Raw genomic sequence first — 6,588 nt, 5'->3', positions numbered from 1 at the left:
AACAGTCGAACTGAAGAACCTGTGCACTGCAAAAGAATAGATTGACTCAAGAAAAATTGGTTGGTTTAAAGGGATAATAAGTGGCTGTTAAAAGAAATCAATTTTCATGAATGAACTGAAAGGGGTGACTATGGAAACAAATAATTAGAATGGCAACTCTAATCAGCTGCTTCCAGCCAGTCATTAAAATAATTATATTACCATATTATGACTGCCAGAGAAAAGCCACATGCTGTAGATAAATAATGAAGTTTACCGACTCTTGAAAGAAGTCTTGCTGTCTTTTCATTTTTAAAAAGTCTGCCTTTCCTGGGAACCAGCAGTTAGCGTAATGGCTATGTCTCTGGAGTCCCACGTAGTCGACCGCGGTTTGCATCCCGGACCCGGTGGCTTAAAACTCACACCAGGCGCGTGTGCGTGCGTGCCCAAGATCCCGAGAGGAGAATGGAGGAGAAGGGATTGCGGCATGGCCATCCTCCCTGGGGAGTGATTTCTCCCTTTCTGTCTCTCTGTCTCTCTCTGGCAAGCGCACGCACCCTATAGCGAAAAAACCTCTCAAAAAAAAAAAAAAAAAAGTCTGCCTTTCCTCTGTCATCTCTCCCTTGTTCACACTCTCCTTCTTCTCACTGTTTTCTTTGCTTTGCTTTGCTTTTCAGTTAGGGAACAAGATGATGTGGAAAACAACAAACTAAAAGCACAACAATGAGTAAAAACTGTTTTATTGGACAGGAAGTTAAATTACAATGTAGTTAAACTGCAAAATCCTGAATGATATGTTATAATTGAGTTAGTTGTTATCAATTTTCTTTTAATTTTTCTGTGGTTATGTGATTTAAGAAATGCATCTTTTATGTTCCCATGGCTGTAATCCTTAGTTCTACTATGCTCAGACAGGTGCATCCTCTCTAATTGCAGTGTTTTATAGGACTCTGACAGGAATCTTTTCTTGACAGAAATGTGTGAGTGACATTTCATATTTGTCTGCCTTAATAAATATATTTGGTAAAAGAAATGAGAATAATTCATGCCAACAAATCAACTTGAAACAGGATTTTTATTTTCTTTTCCCCCCTCCTCCCTAACAGGTTAAAGAAGTTATTTACCAATGTTTTCTATAACATCTCTTAGTCATCCATGAATCATCCACCTATGTCTATCCATCCACCTACCATTTATTAAGGTTGACAGACTCTCTCCCTGCCCAAACTTTAGTCAGACTCTTTAAAGCCCTCTTCTCAACTAGGCTTTGACTGTGGCTCTATCTTGGCTTTGGTCTGTTTAGCCTATGTCAGCAAAATATCCTGCAATGTTAGTTTAATGAGAATCACTGATGATATCTAATCACTCTTGAAGTTTGAAAAAGTGCTTCATCTCTCACCTTTGAAATCTCAATGTCTAGATGCCTGACCTGTCTGTATCAATAATCTCCGAGTCAGTTTAGTAAGAATTTCCCTAATTTTGATGTCTTCACTTAGTAATGTTCCATCCATCACTCCTTCACTCTGCTCCATGGGTATAAATTCCCTATTGTTCTTGTATTTTGAGGGGAGCCCAATCTCTCTTCTCTATTGTGATATTCTTATTGAAGTAGTCTGGAATAAAGTCTTTTTTACAACTTTAAAAAGTATCTGAATAATTTTTTCCTCAGCAGTTTAGTGCTATGACTTAGAATCAGGCCAGTTGGTGGCATGGTGTGTAAGGTGGCTGGATCCCACATGGCGGACTGTGAGGTTCAAGTCCCAGAATTAGCAGCTTAAAAAAACATGCTGGCCATGTTTGCATGCATGCCCAAAATCCTGAGGAGAGAATGGAGAAAAAGTGATTTTGGCATGGCCTTCCCATGCCAAAGATGCTTTCTCATCTTCCCCTCTGTTTCTCTCTGGTAAGTTCACACGGCCTATAGCTATAGCAAAATTACCGTAAAGGAATCTGATTCCTCATTGGGCTTTGATCCTTCATTCACGACCCATGTGAACATCTCTGAAGGCTTGATCCAATCTAGTACTTGGATAACACTTTGTTGTAGCATAGTAAGGACAGATTTTGTTTCTTATTTTTCTGAATATAATTTGTGATTATGGTTTAGAGTCCCAAACTTATCTGTGAGGTACCGTTATTTTATAGTTCCAAACTTTGCATTTGTAAAGTACCATTAATTAAAAACTTGGGAACACCTTAGTTGACTAAATCTGCCTTCTCAAACCCCTGCTAGCTATATCCTCCGTCACTATAACCACCATGACTCTTTCCAATGCTCTGTGTGAGAAACAGTCGAACTGAAGAACCTGTGCACTGCAAAAGAATAGATTGACTCAAGAAAAATTGGTTGGTTTAAAGGGATAATAAGTGGCTGTTAAAAGAAATCAATTTTCATGAATGAACTGAAAGGGGTGACTATGGAAACAAATAATTAGAATGGCAACTCTAATCAGCTGCTTCCAGCCAGTCATTAAAATAATTATATTACCATATTATGACTGCCAGAGAAAAGCCACATGCTGTAGATAAATAATGAAGTTTACCGACTCTTGAAAGAAGTCTTGCTGTCTTTTCATTTTTAAAAAGTCTGCCTTTCCTGGGAACCAGCAGTTAGCGTAATGGCTATGTCTCTGGAGTCCCACGTAGTCGACCGCGGTTTGCATCCCGGACCCGGTGGCTTAAAACTCACACCAGGCGCGTGTGCGTGCGTGCCCAAGATCCCGAGAGGAGAATGGAGGAGAAGGGATTGCGGCATGGCCATCCTCCCTGGGGAGTGATTTCTCCCTTTCTGTCTCTCTGTCTCTCTCTGGCAAGCGCACGCACCCTATAGCGAAAAAACCTCTCAAAAAAAAAAAAAAAAAAAGTCTGCCTTTCCTCTGTCATCTCTCCCTTGTTCACACTCTCCTTCTTCTCACTGTTTTCTTTGCTTTGCTTTGCTTTTCAGTTAGGGAACAAGATGATGTGGAAAACAACAAACTAAAAGCACAACAATGAGTAAAAACTGTTTTATTGGACAGGAAGTTAAATTACAATGTAGTTAAACTGCAAAATCCTGAATGATATGTTATAATTGAGTTAGTTGTTATCAATTTTCTTTTAATTTTTCTGTGGTTATGTGATTTAAGAAATGCATCTTTTATGTTCCCATGGCTGTAATCCTTAGTTCTACTATGCTCAGACAGGTGCATCCTCTCTAATTGCAGTGTTTTATAGGACTCTGACAGGAATCTTTTCTTGACAGAAATGTGTGAGTGACATTTCATATTTGTCTGCCTTAATAAATATATTTGGTAAAAGAAATGAGAATAATTCATGCCAACAAATCAACTTGAAACAGGATTTTTATTTTCTTTTCCCCCCTCCTCCCTAACAGGTTAAAGAAGTTATTTACCAATGTTTTCTATAACATCTCTTAGTCATCCATGAATCATCCACCTATGTCTATCCATCCACCTACCATTTATTAAGGTTGACAGACTCTCTCCCTGCCCAAACTTTAGTCAGACTCTTTAAAGCCCTCTTCTCAACTAGGCTTTGACTGTGGCTCTATCTTGGCTTTGGTCTGTTTAGCCTATGTCAGCAAAATATCCTGCAATGTTAGTTTAATGAGAATCACTGATGATATCTAATCACTCTTGAAGTTTGAAAAAGTGCTTCATCTCTCACCTTTGAAATCTCAATGTCTAGATGCCTGACCTGTCTGTATCAATAATCTCCGAGTCAGTTTAGTAAGAATTTCCCTAATTTTGATGTCTTCACTTAGTAATGTTCCATCCATCACTCCTTCACTCTGCTCCATGGCTATAAATTCCCTATTGTTCTTGTATTTCGGGGGGAGCCCAATCTCTCTTCTCTATTGTGATATTCTTATTGAAGTAGTCTGGAATAAAGTCTTTTTTACAACTTTAAAAAGTGTCTGAATAATTTTTTCTTTAGCAGTTCAGTGCTATGACTTAGAATCAGGCCAGTTGGTGGCATGGTGTGTAAGGTGGCTGGATCCCACATGGCGGACTGTGAGGTTCAAGTCCCAGAATTAGCAGCTTAAAAAAACATGCTGGCCATGTTTGCATGCATGCCCAAAATCCTGAGGAGAGAATGGAGAAAAAGTGATTTTGGCATGGCCTTCCCATGCCAAAGATGCTTTCTCATCTTCCCCTCTGTTTCTCTCTGGTAAGTTCACACGGCCTATAGCTATAGCAAAATTACCGTAAAGGAATCTGATTCCTCATTGGGCTTTGATCCTTCATTCACGACCCATGTGAACATCTCTGAAGGCTTGATCCAATCTAGTACTTGGGTAACACTTTGTTGTAGCATAGTAAGGACAGATTTTGTTTCTTATTTTTCTGAATATAATTTGTGATTATGGTTTAGAGTCCCAAACTTATCTGTGAGGTACCGTTATTTTATAGTTCCAAACTTTGCATTTGTAAAGTACCATTAATTAAAAACTTGGGAACACCTTAGTTGACTAAATCTGCCTTCTCAAACCCCTGCTAGCTATATCCTCCGTCACTATAACCACCATGGCACTTCTCTGTCTACTTCCCTTCTTGCTTGCATGATTTTACTAAGGATAATCTGAAATTTAATTTGTTGTTTTGAGAAACTTAAGATCTCCCTGAATTCATCCTCTTCTTTCCTATCCCTTCCATTTATTCTTCCTTTGCCACTTTCAATCTTCTCTTCAGTTACCTTGAGTACTGTGATACATCTCCCTTCAAATCCCCATGTCTTCATCACTCCGTTCACTCCTCTCAGACCTTTTGTTTCTACTCCAGCCTCTCAACATATCTGGACAAATGAAAATCTCAAACGTCTCTTCCATAAATAAAGTCTTATTTTAATTTCATACAAAAGCTACAATATATATGCATTATGATAACAGTGTATAGGGCTATTTGCATACAATCTGTGTACTTTTCTCTTTTCAATAAATGGAGCAAATATTGCTATGTTCCACAACACAGTCTATTGCCTTTTTAGTTGGGATATATGTGTATCTTGAAATGTGATTTAATTCACTAAGAAAGTACTGTGTATAGCCCATAACTTAGTGATTAGGGGAGGCTAGAATCCATAAAATAGACCATGGTTCAAGTCTCATCCCAGAGGCTTGATAAATAGGCCTGGCACATGCCCCAAATCCTGACAGGTTATAGAAATAGAAGAGATTGCAACATAACCATGCACAATGAAATGTGCTTTCTCTCCCTCTAGTGAGCAGATATGCCCTCTGGCAATTAAAAGAAAAAAAAAAGAATTGCTGTGTATCCTCTTTAGGATGTCAGGCATAGCTATCTTTAACTACTGGAATTGGTTGAGATAGTCTGGCTGATAGATCTCTGCTTCTTTCAGGTTCATCATATCTACTCGATGTACATGCTCATTACACTCAGTAACGTGGTCTTTCCAAGAAAAGGTACATCTTCTGTGCATATGACGTTTATGGATGAATTTAAAAGTTTATTGCTAATTTTTAGACATAATTTTATATGACTTTTAAATTGTACTTCATTTGCCTTACTTACTGTTTGTACTCAATAGTTATCCTGAAGCAGTAAATAACTTAGAAAGCCTCAGTGCTACATATGTATACACTTCTAGCCCTTGACATGTCTTGTTAATAATGAGTTTTTATTTTATTTATTTTTTAAAAATTCTTAAATGAAACAGAGCTGAACTTCTTAAAAATGAAAAAGAAAGAATTAAGCAGATATCTACTCTGTTTCATTATACATTAAGTTTTACCTCCATAAAAACAATACTTGGGAATTGTAGGAATTTTAGAAAATTTAAGCAAAAAGTTAAATAAAAATTATCTAAAAAATCTCATCGCCCAGTAACTATTACAACAAAGAATGATTCACTCCCTCAATAAACTGTTATCGGCCAAATATAACAATCAGAGTATAGAACTTATTATGCCTCTGTCTAGATATGAGAAAATAAAATTTTATTGTCACATTAAAACAAAAAAAGATGGACCATTTTAAAAGCTGCATTTTATGTGTTAATTAAGGTAAAACTGAACAAAACAATAGTTATAAATGCTTTTCCATCATAGTGTGTTTTAAAGAATAAAATGTTATCTTTTACCACTTGAGAATCTCATTAAATGAATATCTTCTCTGTTTTACTTTCTCTTTGAACCCCATATGGTCTTTTATGACTAACATGGCAAACAAGTATAATGCTTTCTTGAAGAACCCTTGAAAATACAATTAGGTAATATATTTTCAAGTATTTAGTATTCTAATTTTCTCTTTCCCTCTCTCTCAGTTCTATCTTTGTCACTCTGTCTTTCCTTTTCTCATTATCCAATATCCAACTGGCATGAGAGATGATGCTTCCTAATCTGTTGTTTTTAAGTAATACTTGCTCTAGCTCAACTGAATCCAATTGTGATAGATATTTACTTTCATATATTTCTTTCTGTAGCAGTCTTCTCATTAGTCACACACCTATTCAGGATCATCATCATTTTATTGTGCTCTCATAGCTTTAGGATCATAGCTCATTTGTACTTCCTAAATTGTAGTTCCATTCAAGAACTCAGAGACTTTGCTGTTGGCACATGCACTCACCAGAAAGACAGAGACAGAGAGA

This window comes from Tupaia chinensis, unplaced genomic scaffold (genome assembly GCF_000334495.1).
Source record: "Tupaia chinensis unplaced genomic scaffold, TupChi_1.0 Scaffold000097_1, whole genome shotgun sequence".
NCBI classification, from domain to species: domain Eukaryota; kingdom Metazoa; phylum Chordata; class Mammalia; order Scandentia; family Tupaiidae; genus Tupaia; species Tupaia belangeri.
The sequence above is the reverse complement of the archived record's forward strand: the minus strand, read 5'-3'. Positions refer to the sequence as shown.